Below are 19,844 nucleotides of genomic sequence, written 5' to 3' on the forward strand. Positions count from 1 at the left end.
ATCTTTGCATGAAACCTAGTTCAGTGAGAGTGTTGGCTGTGGCGCTGGCGAGATGGTCATCCGGGTCATTGTAGCCCAGGTTGAAGTCCCCTAGTGTGAGAGCTTGAGTGGAGCTTTTAAGGCTGTTAGATATAATAGAGTTAAGGTCTTCCTCAAAGGTGCCAATGGGGCCTGGTGGGCGGTAGATCAGGTAGATGGTAAGAGTTTGGGTGTAGGGTGCCATGTCATTTTGACAAGAAATATCTGGTGGGCATGATGGAAAATTTAGGTTACAGAAATCTACATTCTTCTTCATCCAAAATGCCCAAAGTCTTCCATTCTGTGAGTTTACAATTCATGTTTTCAGAGGGATTTCCTTCAAGTTTAGGGTAAAAATCTTTATCAGTGAGTTGTCTTTTAGCCTCTTTAATATAGGCTTGTTGATTTTGTATCACTATATTGGTGCCTTTGTTGGAAGGTTTGATTATGCAATCTGAAAGATTTTGAAGTTCCGTTAAGGTCTCCCTTCCGTGTGTTGATGAATTCTGTTTGATCTGGTATATCTGGTATGTCTTCTTTCTGGCTTTTTTCAGATCATGTATTACGAGACCTTGAAATTCTTCTCTAGGGCGGTCAGGTTGAAAGATAGGACTGAATCTAGATTCAAGTTTCAACTTGCTTTTTTTAGGCCAATCTGTGTGGATATTGACAGTTTTCCAATCAATTTCAGGAATCCCCTCGTCAATCGATGAGCTGGACTCCAAATGCACCAAATTTGATAAAGCATCTATATCTTCAATGGCCACTTCTGTGTGACCAATCTGGTTGATCTTTCGATGTTCTTTCGGCAGGTTTATGGCAAATAACATTTTTAGACATACCTTGCACATCTAGTTCTCAAAATCAATTCTTGTCTGGGCATAATCATACTGTGCTGTATACCTGATTTATTCAGCACTTAATTCTGGATTCCTTCAGCTGCTAAGCACTGTAATAATCAATGTCAGTTGTATTTTAGATTTGTGAGACAGACTTCTTTCATATGGGGGAAGGGTTGCTGAAGGGCTGAGTTGAACCCACCAGGGTATCAAACCCTTGTTGCACAGCATATTTTTTTTCCCAAGGCGAGCATGTCTGCTAGACATGTCTTCAAAGTTATGAATATGTCTAGTCAAAGCCAGTCTATACCTCGTCCAAGCCTGGTCTTATTCCCTCTCAGAGTGACAGTCATTTTGGAGACAATTGTTAATCAGCTAACTCATCACATGGACCCTTCAAATGATTTTTTTTTGTCTTTTCATAGTGCACTTGCCATAATGTATATGCACCTTTAAGGCTTATTCTACATAAGATTGGCTTACTTTATTTTGCCTTTCTTGACACTTTAGTGCATGCTAGCTAACACATAGTTACTAATTCTATTTGTGGAGTGGAGTTGTTGTTCCATGTTCTCCCCTCACACCGCCTGCAGGGGCCAGGGTTGGGATTGGCTACTCTATCTCCGGGTCAACCAACAGCATATTTGACAGTCTGAGTACACCATTGTCAATTATCTTTATTGCGTGTACTGGAAGCCTGAGTAAAATTGGCCTCATTGTGAGTGGCACTGAAATGGTAAAATAGAGGTTATTTCAGAATAGTGCAATTTCTTTCTACTCTGCACTGTAATGGGTATTCTGTGTAACAAAAAATAACGCGATGACCTATGTGTAAATATTTCTTCCTCTTATAATGGCGGTATCAATACATGTAGAATTACCACAGGTGGTATTTCTGCATACTCTTAATATTGTGGTGAATTACCATTAATGCATGCCAGATGCCCAACCCTTACTCTAGAGGACCTTGTCTTATACTTCTGTCCATGTAGTGACTTCCTGATGGAACCGTATTAGACCACTACTTATTTCCAAGGGTTAAAACACATCAGCGGTAATTAAATAAACCCACTGTTTCAACTTCATAAATTTAACACCCTCTTGTCTCTTCCAATCTGTACTTGCTGCCATATTGTGCATATTGGTTATGGTATGCTATATGGATTTATACAGCACCGTATACAGTCTTTTAATTGAAAAAAGATTCATAGACTCTTTTACCATCGAAATGTATTTATTGAAATGCTGTAGAGAAGGATCTAAGTACCCCCACCTCAACCACCTCATCCGTATTGCCTATATGTTGGGTACCAGATTGTGAAACTCAAGCAGTACCAGGGTAGTGGCTATATCCAAGAGAATCCTCAAGGCACGGTTTCCGTTGAGAAACCCATACCTGCATCCAAGACAGTATGATGGCTATCGGAATGAAAACCCAGAAGGAAAAGGACGAATGCACAAAAGAGCAGATTGGTGACGTCATGTGAGTGTCGTGCTGACGTACATAGAAGAGATGCAGAGATGAGGGAATGCAGATATTCTACAAGGCATCAAGAACGTATCGAAGATTAGCAACATCTTGGGCTCAAGATAAAGAGGTTTATGCTGAAGAAATGATTAAATTATTAAAGTCAATTTATACGTGTACAGATGCAAAGTAACTCAAGCAGACAAAGTTTTCATCAGGCTAGCTTTATATTAAAGTAGATTTTGGCAAGTGCCAAAATATGTATATATGTATAAAGTACGAGTAAGGAGTGGAGTCTTCCACCATGCATTATAGCAGAGATGGACCAAAAGAAGGAAGAACGTTCTTTTCCAAGTGTGTTGCAGTAAGAAAATAAGTGAATTACAGGCAAATTTCAGAAAGGCAAAGTTGAATGAGCCAAGAAACCAGGTCGTTTCGGCTGGAATGAAAAGGAATTAGTTGCAATCTGTGATGGAATGACCACCTGTTTTGATGGCGTGGATAAGAACAAAGAAGACGTCAGAGGCTCATTGGAAAATAGTCTTTTTAATACGCCTTAGCTCGATTTTGTGGTCTTCAGTCACGTGGAGGGTGGCAGTTGGACGAGCATGATGGTCACACCTACGTACGAGAAATGAGTGTATCTCTGTTCCCCTCTATTCTGCAGGAACAGAGAACATTCTCAAGGACAAATTCAAAAGGCCTAATTGACAGCAGACCACTGAGGTTATGATGGATGATGTTCTAATTGGTGAGAAGCTATAGTTATAACCAGCTTGCCAAGCACCTGGCAGTCTGGCCTGTGTGCTGCTAGCGTGGGTGGAAGAGGGTTGAAGGTATATAAACCGGCCGGTTGACGGAGTTTAGAAATCAGCCAATGATAGCGAGCCGCATGATTAGGAGCCCTATAGTTAAGTAACCAATGGTAAGTCGTGTATTTAGTGACGTTCATAGTGACCTGTTTTGAGGGAGGGCTTAGTTGCCCCACCTGGTGTTAAGAAACCTATCACCTCTTTCACGTCCATTAGACTAGTATGAAACATATACAAAGATATTCCCTTAGATGCAATCACACTTGCTAGTAGGTTTTGTAGTTTGCCACGTAGGATGACATTAGTAATAACCAGGTTCTACTTCACCTATGATGATATTTTAGTATAAAAGAGGACTTTTTTGTGAAGTTCATTGAGACCTTGCTATGATATGTCCAATGATGTTTGTTGTACTCCCTGTTTTAGATAATTGACATTAACACAGTTATCTTTTTGCCTACTTTCTGAGTCATTTTGATTATTGATGTTTTGAGTAATCTCTTCATCCCCATTAATTTCAGAGTATTGCTACCTCGTCTTAAAGTGCTGGAAGCTCTCCAGTTCAATGCTTTTCCATTGAAATGAATATTTATTGATTTTTATTTCATTGAATTTCCAACTCAAACATACCTTAGCAATGCTTTTTTCAAACAATGTTAAACTTGTAAATATAACTTAAAAAATAGATGTTTGCATGTTTGTGTGGGCGAAAGGCTTAATTTTTGAAAACGGGGTTTGGGAGAACCTCCAGTAAAAAATAAACACTACACAAGTTAGAGGGAGGTGTCCAGTCTGAAATTCATTTTAACTGTATTGAATCGATTTCAGCACTGGACAGTTCCCTCTGGCTTGTGTAGTATTAGCGAGCAATTTCAGGACTAGCAACTTTTATTTTATTGGGGTTTTGGGGGGACCACCCCCCATTAAAAAAGAAAATAAGAGTGTCAAGTGCATTCGCTGACACTACACAAGTTAGAGGGAGCTGTCCAGTGCTGGATTAAATTGTTACTTTTTGCAAACGACTTCAGTACTGGACAGCACCCTGCCGTACCTTGCTTCATCAAACCAGCTATTCATTTCGATACATCAGTTTCGATGAATGCTCATTTTTTTAATTATACCAATACTCTTCGATGGAAAGGTTTTCAATGTTTGTTGGGACATATTTTCGATAGATACAATTTGATGAAAAGACATGTAACCATACAGCATATGCTGCCATTTTCATGGTCTCCAGGTGCTCATCATGGATGTATATGATGTGGCTGTGGCACAATTGTTTGTGGCCAAATTGACTGTGGTCAATGCGGCCAAATCCAGCCAAACTTAAACCCCTCACCACCCCCAAACACCCACCCACCCTACTTCCATTTTTATCATCCACTAATCTTCTCCATCCCCTCCACGTGGGTCAGATCCGACCTTGCAGGGTCTGGTTTTCTTTTTTTTCTTTTTTCCATCCCCGCCTCCAAGCCTGCAGAAGCGGGTTCACCCCCAAAGGCCATCACTACCAAACATGGGGAGCAGGGGACACCCCTGCAATCCCTACTCCCCATGTTTGGTAGTGATGAACCAATCTAATCATTTCTAAATGATCGAATGGTACTGGCCAAATTTGGCCAGATTTATCATACGATCAATTGGAAATGATCAGTTTGGGTACTACCGTCATCATCACTTGGCAGTGTTCAGGAGGCAGTGCCTGTTACTGCTGCCCCCTTGCCTGGGTCAGCAGTGCACGTTTGTCATGCCAGGCAAGTCCCAGAACTGGGATTAAAAAAACACAAAACAAAACGATGGAAGCAGTAGAGGAGTTGCCTCTGGGCGAAAATAGAAAGCAAAACGAAGTGAAAAAAATATACTTTAATTTGTGGAGGCCAGTCCAATTTCCTCCTCTCCGACCAACCCGACCATGAGCGATGTTCATCCGACGGAAATTTAATGCCGTTTTATTTCACGTTTTGCAGTCCAGTCAGCAGTCGCTTTACGGCGCTTTCCCTAATCAAAATGTATTGTATCAGGGAAAATTCCCACACAACCCTGGCATGACCTACATCACTAGGCTTCGGGGCATTATAAAAATATCCCTTCCCTAAATAAGACCCAAGCTCTGGGGAGCTTCTGAAGCAGAGATGAAGGATAGCCGGCCGTGTGGTCGTTTCAGCGAGCTGCGCCGGCTGCTAAGCAGACCTAGGTGACGGATCTGACCAATCACTGCAAGCCCTGACAAATTACTGTATCCCGCCGCCATGATAGCTCTGTGCTCCTGCACAATGCTCACTCCATCAAAGACACGTCCCCCCTCTTATTAAGTTTTCAAAAACGATCATAACACGCAGTAATATCACACCAGGGACGTGCTGGCTGAATGTGGCCGCAGATTTTTTTTGCAGCCTATCTTTTTTCTGAATTACAGGAAATACATTTACTTAGCTCTACACTGTGTCCTTGTGTCAATGTTCGTGAGTCTGTCCATTTCTCTCATCCCCACTTCCCTGATGATTCTTTCAATGGGTACAATATGGATTCTAACATGTAAGGACCAAAACCATGTATTTTTCACTCACTCACGTGGGTTAATGCTTGCAGCCAAATGAAATACATTAATGTAACACTCTCATACTGCTGTGTGGAAATGTAGATCCTCAAATACATTAAAAGAATACAACTTTTGTTTTGAATCTTGTTCTTTAAATGGTATTTTCTAAAGCTCATTCCCTGTGTCAACAAGTTGTTTTCATGCCACATTAGTGACAACATGAACACGGTTAATTGATTATTATTGTAAATTACTCAGCCCCCCAATGGGGTCTTACCCAGACTATATAGGATTAATTAATCAATCAACTAATCAGACAGGAGTTTCTTTAATATTTGCTTGCATGTTGTTTTCTTCCCTTTCAGCTTTGGTGCCATATCTTTTCAATTATCCCCCACATTCGTTCATTGTTTATTTTTCTGTCAACTTCTTATTTTACGTGTGCATTGCATTTCTCAGGAATGTGAAGTTATTTGGAACATTTGCTTATCTTCTTACAAATTATCTCGTCACTATTTCAGACTTCAGGGCATTTTGGGGGGAGTGATACAACAGGCACCAATATTTTTACCGCCTGTTTTACCCATAAATCTGATTATGGAATTGTAAATCCATAAATCGGAAAACAGCCTGCATGGGCATGGCAGCATACACTCCAAAGCAATTATGGCAATGCTGTAAATATTATCACCACTGGAAGTAATACATCTATTCCCAAATTAAGTCCAATGGGACTTTGGAGTGGGCAATAATGCAAATCGCATAATTAGCTGTGGGCATAACTTTTACCACCCATCTCAACGTTAATTTATTTTGGACGTATTGACAGTGCTTACAGCATGGTGGCCCTTTGTCTGCACGTGCCTCAGTGCCACTGTAGTCAATGGGAAAGGGTCAAAAGGTACGTATATTTGAACAGTCTGAATGGCCTTCAAGGGTTGCTCAAGACTTGCAGATAGAACTTTGATTCTGAATTGTTAGTTGTGATCCGGCCAAATAAGACACATGTGAGATGAACCTGAAACATGACTGACTCTCTACTCGCCAACTCTGTCTTACTGAAATATATTGATTGCACTCGTAAACAGTCGGTATGCGTACATTTTTGAGCAAAGTCTTCTCTTGACCCATGTGGTTGAAGTTCTGATCAAATAAAGGAATAAGAATAGAAATGGGCATTATTTTATGCAAATATTGCACAAGCAACTATGTTCTGAATTCCCAGTTTTGCAGATCCCTCGTACAGCTCAGATATCAAGGGCAGTTCTTTAGTAAAGTGAATAACAACAACATTTTGCAGAACCCTTTTTTAGATTCCATTCCCTGGACTCCCTCAGAATAATTTTTTTGAAAAAGAGTAATGCCTTGTTCTTGCTCAAATACAGTTAGCGTGTCAATGGCTCTCGATTCATACATCTCCATACATCTGCAAAAACAAACATGGCATTCAAAACATCGCCAACATTTCTTTTGTATAAGCTTTACCCCCAAAACACAGAATACTGATTGTGAAATAAGATTGTTTTCTAGTCAATGTTAATGTTGCTGGAATTTCTAATTGACAACTAGAGAATCCATTTGCAGCATATTCAAATTTCCACACTCTCCTTTATAGATCTAAATAAAAAATAAAATAAATGTAAGAATGAGCACAGCGGAAAGTCTACTATTCAAATAAAAAATAACAACTGAAAGAGGACAAATCCAATAACTAGTTTAGCTAGAGGTCTCCACTGGAATGTTCTTCAGTGCAGTTCAGTTGATATCCAATAACCATTTTCAGTGAAAACGATTGATTAATTGGAATGTTCACCAGGTAAAACAATTAAAGTAAAACAAAATGTCATTTGCAGCAGAGACAGTCTGCACCTTTCCATTTTCTGATCGACCTGGTACGGCCTTGGATGGATTTTCACAAAAATGGAAAATAGTAGAATATTTGTAGTGTGCATTCTATTCTATGCTAAGACTAGTCTCAAACTTATCAATACTTATGAAAATTAATTTTTGCAAGCGGAACACCAGCACACTGACAACTAGATATACGCAACCACAATTTTGCAAAGACCACTAGGGCAGCTTCTAAAGGAGATTGTGCCCATGACGAAACATCAGCCCCCCCTAACTCCCTTGCTCCTCTACTACTACCCCACACTCCCTCTACAAAGGTTTTAAGTAAATGCAATTTAAATCCCGGTTTATTGACTTATACTTCAAAGTAATATGTATGTAATACATACAACAATATTACAAACAGCAACTCATTTTCATTGTCCCGTGTATGTGTTCATTGTCTAAATGAACGGCACTCCCCCAGATGTTTCTGTCTCAAAACTGTCTGTTGCTGCTGCGTAATCTATTTTTCTGACAATTTTGCTTTCAATTGATAGTGCAGCATGAGCCAATGGCTCCCTCCAATTGGTGAACACCGCACTCGCCATTCTTAATCTTGTGGTGGAAGAAAGGAAGATGGGTCTGAGTTTGTTGCATCTTTGCACTGGTTACATTTGCACTTCTGAAATCTCCTGCAGTGGGATCCTACTTTTCCCATGCCTACTTGCTGCACATCTCACTCCTCGTTTTCATCTACCCGAAATTTAAATAACCTTACTAATCTTCCTTGTTTCCCCTATTGTACTTCTATTAATCTCGCCCCTTGGAGTGCTTGTTTGCTATGTAATAACAGCCACCCAGTTACTGATATGTTTCTCTGTCTAAATCTTCATTTTATGTGTATTACTGAAACTTGGCTCTCATCTTCCAATACCTCAATTCCTGCTTTTCTTTCTATGCCTGATACTGCTTCCGTGCACACTGCCTGGACTGCGTCATGTGGAGGTGATACAGGGCCTCATTACGACCCTGGCGGAAATGGAAAAACGATGGCGGAAATGCAATACCGCCATCGAATACCGCTCGTAGCGATTATGACCCGTCACCGTAAAGTACGATGCCATTAGCGACACCGCAGTGAACGGCAACGCTAACTGCACCAAGTACGCGCACGCGTGCCTTGCAAAACCGGAATCACCGCCATGGCGCAACGGTACGCGAATTCTGACCCTAGCGGACATGTACTGAACGCCATCAAGCACGGCGGAAAGTACCATTCCGCCATGGTGAGAAATACGGCATCGTGAACCAACCGTAAATGGCCCACTGAGTGCCTGTACTCCACTCCCTGGCCACATTGCACAACTCCTGGCAGGCGCAATGTACTCACACCATGCAACCAGTGAAGTCTACAATTCACCCATGCATGCCAACGTAGAAATGCATGCAGGGGCTCAAAGCGCCCCGTGAGTGGGCATCCATGTACGGCATGTCACCATAGCCGTACTGATGCAGCACAGGCATGTGAAGGTACAAGGACATCAAAATGAAAATCAAGAACACATGACACAAAACAACAGTAGTCCCCCATCGCTTGCCACCAGCGTAAGGCAACATCCAAAGCAGTATCCTGAGGGAGATTGCACCAGCCCTGTACTCTTGCCAGTAAACAAACCAACCATCAGCAGAAGCATGTACCACACAAGTTGGCAGAGTGACTGAGCAGCCAGGCCATCTCAAGAGGGGCCGATGGGAGCTGCAGGGCACAGATGGCACGAATACAGAAGCTATCCCAATGGACATGACCCCAGTCCCCCTCCAACAAACGCACGCAAACACAGGCACCTGTGACCAGCCACATTCTGAACATCCCATCATTCCACCAATCGACCTGGCTGACATGCACCAGTTGGGCAAAAGCCAATCCCCCGGCCCTGAGCAGCACATCATGAAAACAGTCACAATGGCAGCCCCTATCCGTGACCATACTGTGCTACGTAGGCAAACGCGGCCAGTACAGTACCACACAACTCAACTCAGAAGGCGGAACACAATGCAGATCATCTCACAATACATACCGCCACAAATCGAAAATCGCTACATCACCTGCAAAGAATAACGCAACACAGCAAATATCGGAATACATTTTAAATGTACATCCAAATGACAAAGGCCTAACAGCAATTTGCACAATAACACCAAAACATCCATCATCACCGAGGGCTGCATCCGCAATAATTGACCAGCTTCCACTTGTGTGACGCCCTGTACCTTCATGGCACACAGGGCCTACATCAACGTTCCAAAAGGCAACATGGAAGCGGCAAGAACCGCAGGTCCGTCCCATGAGGCAGGCACTAGTCCAGCTGAAAGGCCGAAATGTTGCACCTAGCCACCAGTACTGCGTAAGGGCATGTGGCCCATTGGCGATCGTCCCATAAGATCGTAATGGTGCTCCACTGATTTACCCGAAGCTGCAGGTGTCGAGAGTAAAACCCATCTGGAGGAGTGGCGTACAGATGGCATCTGCAAAAGGGCAGGAGATACCTGTCACCCAAATGAAAGACAAATTAACCGATTGCATTACGGGACTAATGATGCATTACACACTTCATTCAACACACCAAATCCACACCCATATGCATGCTAGCCCACTCCAAAGGAATATATACACCCCTAAATCAGTAGCGAATCATAACGAAATCAATCGAGGTAAATACACCATTGCCAACATCTGTTACTGTGCATGCGTCCGTCAAGTCAGAACCCATGACATGGGATTAGTAACGTGCCTAGACACAAGTGTATGAAGGCGCGTCGAGACAGGGAGGCTCCGACAAGGGCAGATAGACGTTGGTCCCACTATGGCAGCTTTGCATCACATAGCGCAGGGGAAGGGGATCGATTCATAAAACCCATGTACATGGCAGACTCTAAATAAAATCATCTGTCCATGCATCCATTCATCATTCCCTCATCCCGCCATGAAAACGCATGAAGATTCACTCACATAATATTTGAAACTTCCATCGCGTCTGTGCGTAATGCAGTCTACAAAAACCACTGTGCTCCTGGCCGGATCTGTAGTGTTGTGAAGCAACATGGATTTGGGAACGTCCTGCCTTATCGTCCACTACGCTATTGCGCATCCCATTCAATTCCTATCATTCATTGCTTGCTCGTTATGGGCCCTGTCCTAAGGACATTCTACAATAGAACGTTACATTTCCAGGCAGACCTGTGGGCGTATCCTCGCCGCTACTTCAAAACCAAAAACGCTGTCCTTCGAATTCCTCACTTGCAACATTACGTCGAAAAGGCATCTGTGAACGCTTGCATTCACAATTACATCAATGTAGTGCGGCTGTGTGTGATAATGCTAACTGGCTACAATCACGAATGGGAAGCCACGCCCGTCGGTGAAGTTCGTTACTGTGCTGCATGAGGGTCCGCCGTCGATCGAGCCCTACATACCACTGACTCTTCACAGGTATGTAAGCGACTGCAAATATAGCATGTGTAACAATGGGAGCATAGCATGAAAATCAGTCAAAGTACATCACTCTGCCATCGGGATTTGATACATGATTGCAATTGCAAGATGCCATGCGGCCAAATGCAGCGTTTCGTGCGGGTCGTGCTCGGCCAGAAGGGATTGCAGCTGCCACAGATTAAATCAATCAGCACAGGTGGAGCCCATACAGCCTGACAGCACATAAATAGCACACCCAAACCCCTCCCACAACCACACCCACTCCAAAATGCTACCGGCAGGACTAGCGATGTTGGCCATGGGGGACCAGATAGCACTGCAAGTACTACAACTACAAGAAGACGACGAACAACAACAGCTACAACAACCGGCCGCACAGAGGAGACGCAGGAGGAGGAGGAGAAGGAGGGCAAGGCAGGGTCAGCAAGGCCCACAAGCACTGCCACTACCACCACGCAGGCAGCCCGCAATCCCACGCCTCCGAGCCAATCCGTTCAACCTCAGTGCTGAGCAGATCCACACCCTCTACCGTTTGGACCGGGACACCATAATCGCCATTGTGGACATGACACACGCTGACCTCGTGACCATGATAGATAGCCCAACCGCCATCCCACCCCTACTGAAGGTGGTGTCTGTACTCCACTTCCTGGCCACAGGCACCTACCAGCACACAGTCGGACAGTTGCATGGAATTTCACAGCCACTGTTCTCACGGACACTCTTCCAAGTGCTCGATGCCCTCCTGAAGCACGCCGACGACCACATCACACTACCACGCACGTACCAGGAGATTACCAACGCAAAAGTGGGATTCCATGCACTTGGCGGCATCCCGGGTTGCATTGGTGCCATCGACTGCACCCATGTTGAATTGGTTGTCCCACATGCCATGGAGGTCCAGTACCGCAACCGGAAACAATATCATTCAATCAATGTGCAAATGGTGTGTGACTCTAACAAGATCTTTACGCATTGTTGTGCCCGATTTCCAGGATCTACCCATGATTCTATGGTCCTGAGGAACACAAGAATACCACGCTACATGGAGCGACACGCAGGGCACAGATCCTGGCTACTCGGTTAGTCTCATTCCATGCATGACATCGTGGCCCATTTCATGCGTCAATGAGCTTGCAGGAAGGGGGGGGGGGGCTACTTAGCACTCTCATTCCACTGACACCCTTTGTTTGTCACATACAGGTGATGCCGGGTATCCACTGAAGAGATGGCTCCTTACACCAATCCGGAACCCACAGAACCAGCATGAGGAGGGGTACAACCATGCCCACTCACGTACCCGTGTGGTCATTGAACAGGCATTCGGCCTACTGAAGGCTCGTTTCCGCTGCCTCAGCAGGTCTGGCGGGGCACTCATGTACAGCCATGAGAAGGTTTCTAAGATGGTCATGGCATGTGTCATGCTGCACAACATGTGCGTACGTAGGAATGTGCCCATGCCCCCTGACGCTGAACTGCATGCACCTGAAGATGATAATGATGAGGGTGGGGATGTGGAGGCACCTCAAGGAGTCCATGAGGCACAGGATGCACGTGAAATCCGACAGAGCGTCATAGATGCATCCTTCTAGCAACCACGCATGGTGCCTATTACATGGAAAGGGGACCTGTGGCACTGTGTGTGTGTGTAGTACAGGCACATTGTGGACTGTACGCCTATGAAGGCCTCGTACGCAAAGATCAATGTCCACACATCTCATTGGATGATAATGATGTACTGTATTGCTAATGTGATTTGATTTATACACCCTATGGACCCGCCACCCAGTGAAGCCCAACACACCCCCTCCACCCTACTACCTCCCCCCCCAACACCAGTGTCCAAATATGCATGCTGTCCGTGGGTAGACGCTATTGCAAGCCCCCTCTACGGGTATCAGGGGCACCCCTGCCCGTGGAGCGCAGGTTCCTGCCAGATCTGCGTTGGGGGCTGCCCTGGACAGAACTTGCCACGGATGATGTCTCTGCCTGCTCGCGTCCATGCATGTCTCTGAGGGTTTGTGAGAGCTCCGTGAGCACACGGCGCACAGCGGCAAGTTCAGCACATACGTCTTTGGACGTCGCATGCAGTTCCCCCCTCAGGCTCTCGGTGCTTTTCTCCATTTGTGCTCTCAGGCTCTCGGTGCTTTTCTCCATTTGTGCTCTCAGGCTCTTGGTGCTTCTCTCCATTTCTCCCCTAAGGCTCTCACTACTTTTCTCTATTTGTGCCCTGAGTGTCTCAGTGGATGTTTCCATGGCTGCCCTAGAACCCCCGCATTCATTTGCATGGTCCTTGAGTAGCGTGGCCACTTGCTGCTGTTGCTCGATCAGCTGGTCGAGGGACTGTTGCCTCTGCTGGGCCATGGACAATTGCGGTGGTGTGACAGGGGGGCTGCTCAACACATGTTGCCTTGGCACAGGACTTGTGGGGGTTGGCCAGTCGTCGTCTTCAGGGTGCCCCTGCGTGGTTTCGTCATGGTGTAGGGGATGGAACATGCAGGGGGATTGGGACAGGTCATGGATGGTTCCTACGTCGCCAGCACTGTTTTCCGTGTCGGAGCATGCTGGCATGACAGCTGTGTCACCTATGGTGCTGCTACCACCAGAAGCAGTGCCATCAGATACGTCCTTTGGGGGGACCTGTGGTGCTGGTGTTGTGGACTTGCTGGCTGCTGGGGTGCCTGTTGCAGTCCCCTCCAGTGTGCTGCCACTTGATTCCTGCTGCTGCCGTGTCTTGATCCTTGCACCTGAGGTGGAGGGTCTTGGGACGTTGGTCCTGGCCCTCTTTGCAGGTGTGCTGGTAGGGGTGTCCTGCAGCTCGTCGTTGGTATCGGACCCTGTGGTGGAGTAAAGAGGGGCGAGCGTTAGTTATGGGTCTGTGGGAATTGGAATGGCAACGTATCACATGCATTGGGGTGGTACATGAGGGTGATTTGGGACTGGGCCTTGGAGGTGGTCTCATTTTTGTGTGCATTGCTGATGCTTTCATTTGCCAGCCTGCAGTTGGGGGTGCATGCTGCACATGTAGGGGGTGTTTTTGGCATTTTGATTAATTTGTTTATTTATTCTGAGTTTTAGAGGGCGCTGTCAGGGCAAAGTATGTATTGCACTATGGGCACACATGGTACTGCACATGTTCGTGCATTGTGGATTTGGCATTGTTTCTTTTGGCCAACCTACCTGATTCTCCGGATGTCGGCACTCCTTTCTCCATCCCTCCGACTCCCTCTATGCTCTCCATTCCTATGGTGGAGGCGCAGATTTCCTCCCAGGGGGTCAACTTGATGGGCGAATCTGATCCTCCCCCGGTAGCTGTGGCGATGTTCCTGTTCGCAGAAAGTATGCTGCGGACGCGGATCCGCAGGTCGTCCCACCGCTTTCGACATTGCTGTGGCGTGCGGGGTGTTGTCCCCACCGCACTTACGCGCTGTGCCACCAGGGCCCATATGGCCTTCTTGTTGGCAAGGGCCGTCCTGGTCATTTGACTGGAGAAGACGACGGCGGCGGCATTCTCCTGGAGGGTCTCGGTGAGCACGGTCAGTTCCTCACGGGAGAAGTGGACCTGCCGCTTGCGATCACACGCTTTCTTGGCTACCTTTCCCATATTTATTTTTTTAACTGGGGTTGCTAACGGGTTGGGATGTGTGTCAGGGTCGGATTTTTAATGGTTGTGTTGGGATTCAGATTTTATAGTTGTGCGGCGTGCTGTTTCCCGTTCCGGCCACATGCTTTTACTTCCGTTTCCGTATATTTACGGTGGCCGTAATTTGCGGTGCCCGCTCATTACGGTGACCGCTCATTACGGTGACCGCTAAGATGGGTGGCGGTATTGCACCTGGTGCAGCGTACGGCGGCGGTAAGGGGCGTTTTGGGGTCATTTCCGCCATCGCAGCCTTTCGGATTCCGCCATGGCGTAATGCTCGTGCCCGATGGGTCGGAATTAGCCGCACTTTGCTCCATCGTGCAATGGCGGAAACGCTATTTACGCTATGGCGGTCCGGTCTGTTGATTTCCGCAAGGGTCGTAATGAGGCCCACAGGCATTTTCTACTCTTCATCTTGTGTTACCTCTCCTTCTCTTCCCACTTTTCCCTCATTTGAATATTCCCTAACCACCTTTGTAAAACCTTATTCCCTTACTTTCCTAATGGCTTATCACCCTCCTGGCTCGGCTGCTACCTTCTGTGAAGATATTGGGACCTTACTCTCTAATGTTCTACCTTCTTCCGTCCCGCTCGTATTGCTGGGCAATATCAATCTTCATCCATTCCTCGCTTCCATTCCCAGCTATCCTTGATTCTTAACACCTCTCTGTTCTCCCCATGCCCCCTTCCCATGATTCAGGTTTTAGTCTGGACCTTATATTCATCTGCTCAGTACTGTGCTCTCCTCTCTCTGCTTTGCCCATTTATTCTTGTGATCATCTTGTTCTCTCTTTCTCTGTTGTCTCTCCTCTTACTTCTCCTCCCTTAACTAATTCGGGAGGCATCCACCTATTTCCCTTGCAACCTCTGTGCTTTTTACACCTCTTCATGTCTGCTCATCCCTCTAATTTTACATTCTCTGCCTTTTCTGCTTATGATGCTGCAACTTCCCTTTCCTCCTCTCTTTCCTCTTCTCTTGATACCCTTCATCCTACTTCTTTTTTCTACCCTCTCACAAACCCCCTAAACCCTGGCTTTCTTCCTATCTCTGCTCAATGTGGTGAGTTATTCGTTGTCTCGAACTTCGCTGGTGCATGTCCCACTCTGAGTCTCATTCCTTCTCCTTTTCATCCTATTACTCTCTCTATAATGAATCATTTCTTACAGCCTAGTGTATGTATTACTCTAACCTTCTGCATGCCCAATCTGCTCACCACGGCTCCTTTTCTATCTCTTTCGCGTCTCCTAACATCGCATACCATTGATCATTCCCTGAACGCTACTCTTACTGCTGCCAAATTTGCAATGTATTTTTCCATCTAAGTTGCTACTCTTCCTACTGCCATTGTTTCAACAACCCCCCTTTGTCCTGCTCCTTCTTCCCCTATCTCCCTAATCTCTTATTTTCCCCCATTACAAACTTGGACACCTCTTCTCTTCTGACTCATTCCCTTCTCACTGATTCACCTTCAGATCCCATTCCATCTTCTCTAATTCCCAAAGTCTACCCTTCTTATGTCTCCTATCTCACCACTCTCCTTAACATCTCTCTCTTCACATATATCTTTCCCTCTTGCTTCAAGCATGCCTCCATTCTCCCTATTCTTATAAATCCTACTCTCGACCCTTCTCTCCCTTCTAACTTTTGCCCAATCTCACATCTTCCCTATCTCTCGAAACTGCTTGAACGGCTAGTCTATACTCTGGCTTCTACCTTTGTTTGTTACAACACATCCTTCCTTCTCTCCAATCTAGCTTCCATCCCTCCAACTCAACTGACCCTTCTTTCTGTTTGCAATTCCCTGCTCTCTGCTCATTACACTAAATATCACTCTCTTCTCATACATTTAGATCTATCCACAGCTTTCGACACTGTTGACCACACTCTCAATTTTGGCTTCTTTGGATTCATTTGGGTTTGCCTACTCTGTTCTTGCTTAGTTTTCTTTCTATCTATCTAACCTTATGTATTCTGTCTCCTGGGTTGGTTCCTCTTCTCAAACATTTCCCTTTCTTCATGGTCTCCCTCACGGCTTGGTTATTGGCCCCTTTTTTCTCCCTCTATTCTTCTCCAATTGCTGCTACTATCCAATCATTTGGGATTTCCCACTACTTCTATGCTGATGACTCGCTCTTTCTTTACCTTTACTCCAGCTATTCATGATAACTTATCTTCCTGTTTACTTGCTCTCAAATGTTGGATGTCAGACCACTTTCTTGGTCTAAACTCATCGATAAAAGATGTTCTCAACTTCCATGCCACCACTATTCCTCCTCCCTCCTCTGTATCTTTCCCCTCTTATTCTCTATTTTCTTCCAGTACTGCTTGCAATTTCATTCTTTACTTTGACACAGACTTATCCTTTTCTCTCCACATGTCTACTATTTCCCATTCATGTTGTTTCCATCTCTTTAATATTCGTAAAGTCTGCTTTTTTTCTAATCTTTGGTGCACTGAACTGCCGATCTCATCTCTTATTTTATCTCACTTTTTTATTGTTCTTCTACTCTCTTTGGTCTTCCTCTTTCCCAACTGGCACGCCTTAAATCCATGTTTAATGTTTCTGTTCACCTTCTCTACCAGTTATCCCCTCTCAACTCCATTTCACAATCTCTGTCCTCGCTTGGTTGGCTGTCTTTTTCCTCCAGCTGAAATTCAATTATCTTTGTATTGTGTTCAAATCCCTCTATGGTCTTGCTCCCACGTATCTATCTTTCTTGGTCTCCTTCTATGACCCCACTTGTTCTCTTCATTATTAATCCCAGTTCTTGCTATCTGTTTCTCGTCCCACTTGTGGCCAATCTGGATTCCATTCATTTTTTTCTTCTTGCTCATATCATTGGAACTCTCTCCCTTTCCTCTTCCGTTCAACTATTCCTGTCTTGGGAGGATAGCTCAAGGGCAACATGCTTTCCTTCGAAGCAAGATGACACGGAGCACCACAGGTTTAAACCCCAGGTCCGTGCTTATAAACCTCTGGGTATCATACCCTGTATTCCATACTTCTCTAAAGAACTTTCTCCTCAGTCCTAACTCTTTACCTGGAAATGCTTTTGTAACCTAATCAATCCTCAAATTATTGTACCTTATCCTTTACTTGATATGATGTGATGTGGCATTTATAATGCACCTGTACACAAGTGTTTCTAGGCTTGAAATATTTTGTAATCCAATCAATTTTCACTTTATTGTACTGTACTGTTTTTATTTATGACATTTTTGAATAAAGTGCTCAATGCATACAAAATAAATACAAATACAAATACCAATACAAATAAAGGGAAACATTTAGGTGGAGGTGAAGACCAAAGAAGTAGGTAGGTTATGAGGTGAAACAGTCATGTTGCCATGTGTTCTAGTACACAAAGTATAAGAATACCTTCCAAATGATGTGAATTCATGGGCATGTAATGGGAAAAACTGGTTTATGTTGTGAGTTCCTATTTAGAGTATTGCAATATCTATATAATGGAATGAATACTTAGACATGTGATGCAATAACTGGCCAGCGGTGCATGTTCCCGAGCATATATTTGGAACTAGTTGCATGCCGGATGGACAACTCATGTACAACATGCTTGCTTTGGGAATGGGACAATGCCATATGAGAGGTTTGAAACCCTGGCTGCCCCGACTAGGATCTTCACCATTCTGATATCTATGAAATGAGTATCATCAGTGAGTAGTAATAACATTGATTAATACAGAGCTTAGGTCCATCTACATGAAACTCTAATAATCACCAAATTATAATTACAAGACTAAAGTGTTTTCTTATGAAAAGTCCAGTCCTTTTCCGCTTATGGTTCCTCTCTACTAGGCAATTTCCTTTGTGCCAATGTCTTTGGTTATTTTCCAGGATCTGCACTCAAAGTATTGTGATTGCAACAATATTGGAGTACTGTATTTTTGTTTGAATTGGTACTCTTATGAAATGCGCTCCCAGTTTAGAAAAGAATTGATAACAACTTTTGATTAACAGTTTTTCATGTGTTGATTTTATTTCCCATGTTCTCTTAAACTGTTTCCATTGTAGAGTAGCTCATATTCTTTAACCATGTATTGATTTCATAAATTCAGAATATTTCAAGTATCTTACACATTACTTTTTCTCTCATTATTTTTCATGCATTATTTGTCTTCATGCACCATTTCTCTCAGCACGTGTTTCCTGTAAGAACATGTATGGGTTTTTATTGCCAGCATACAAAATACTACATTTTTGCCAGCATATAATATATAGCACTATTGCATACAATCTAGATAGAAGTTTTGCTAGCATACGATATACATTAGAAAACACAGCCAGGCCCAGTTTGAAACTGCAGACATTCAAAGCACACACATACAAAAAAATGAGTGTGCTGCCAGGTTAAAATAATGAGGTGCACAATGTATATTGGATGCTTCATGTGTGAAGACTACATCAGAATACATAACTGATTAACATTACTAACCTAACTAAAGTACTAATTTCAAATTATTTAACATTATAATGCAATCTTCTATGCACAATGAGGCACAATCCATGATTTGGGTGCACTGTTTAAAATATATGTTTCAATGAGAAAAAAAAACACTAGCATTTGTGGAGAATAGAAAATATGCAAGATGCAGGGAGCTAAATGAAACATTTAGTCTGGATATGAAGTCTTCATTCTTTTGAAAACGAAGGCTGGCACAGGGCACATTCTTTTTACCCTTATTGGTAGGGATTGTAGGCAGACAAGCCACGTCAACAGGGGGCTGAATGAGAGTTTTCCTAAAGAAGTAAAGTGAGGGGAGTTGGCAGTTCGTGCTGGGTTCAGGAGACAGACAGACAGTGTTATCACGCTGACTTTGAATCTAATCAGTTGGCGCTCCCCATAGATGTACGGAGGAGTTTTGCGCTGACACTAGGAATGCAAAAGACAGTGAGGTTGTGCAGGGATCTCAGATCACTGGCCTTGGTAAGAGATTTGTGCTAAGTGAGGGAAAAAAAATGTATGGTGCGCGTGTGTTGCTAGAACCCATTGGCAGTGCAGAGAAGTTAGAAATCATTGTATGTTTATTTTTCTCTCTATACATTCTTAATGTAATAACATAAATTCATGATTGCAAAATACTTGCTTGTTTCCGTTAGTCTCTCATATTTTGCAGGTGATGCTGTAAATATCATGTGGTAAGTTTCTGTGGTTTATATTATATTGTAATACAAA

Source organism: Ambystoma mexicanum, chromosome 11, assembly GCF_040938575.1.
Source record: "Ambystoma mexicanum isolate Mex_15411 chromosome 11, UKY_AmexF1_1, whole genome shotgun sequence".
NCBI classification, from domain to species: Eukaryota; Metazoa; Chordata; class Amphibia; order Caudata; family Ambystomatidae; genus Ambystoma; species Ambystoma mexicanum.